The sequence below is a fragment of the Apaloderma vittatum genome, unplaced genomic scaffold (assembly GCF_000703405.1).
Source record: "Apaloderma vittatum isolate BGI_N311 unplaced genomic scaffold, ASM70340v1 scaffold29860, whole genome shotgun sequence".
Taxonomy (NCBI): domain Eukaryota; kingdom Metazoa; phylum Chordata; class Aves; order Trogoniformes; family Trogonidae; genus Apaloderma; species Apaloderma vittatum.
Window position 1 is genome coordinate 1 of NW_009695494.1, and position 269 is coordinate 269.

Genomic DNA, 269 nt, shown 5'->3' on the forward strand with positions numbered 1-269 from the left:
AGGAGGAGGTGGCTGAAAAATGCTCTGTGGGGGAAAATGCCCAACAAACTTATTCTTTTCTATTTTTTCCCTGCAAAACAAAGGAAAAAAAACCAACTTAGTGCCAGCAACACTGGTTAACTGTCACGAGTGCTGCCTGCTCAGAGAAGGTCCCTCCTGCCTTGTTCTGGGGGGCGAAGCAACTTTGCAAGGGATGGGGCAAACCCAAGCCCAGCTTAAGTGCAGGGGGACCCCTTTGCCCAGGGTGGCGAGAAGCTGCCCATTTCCCT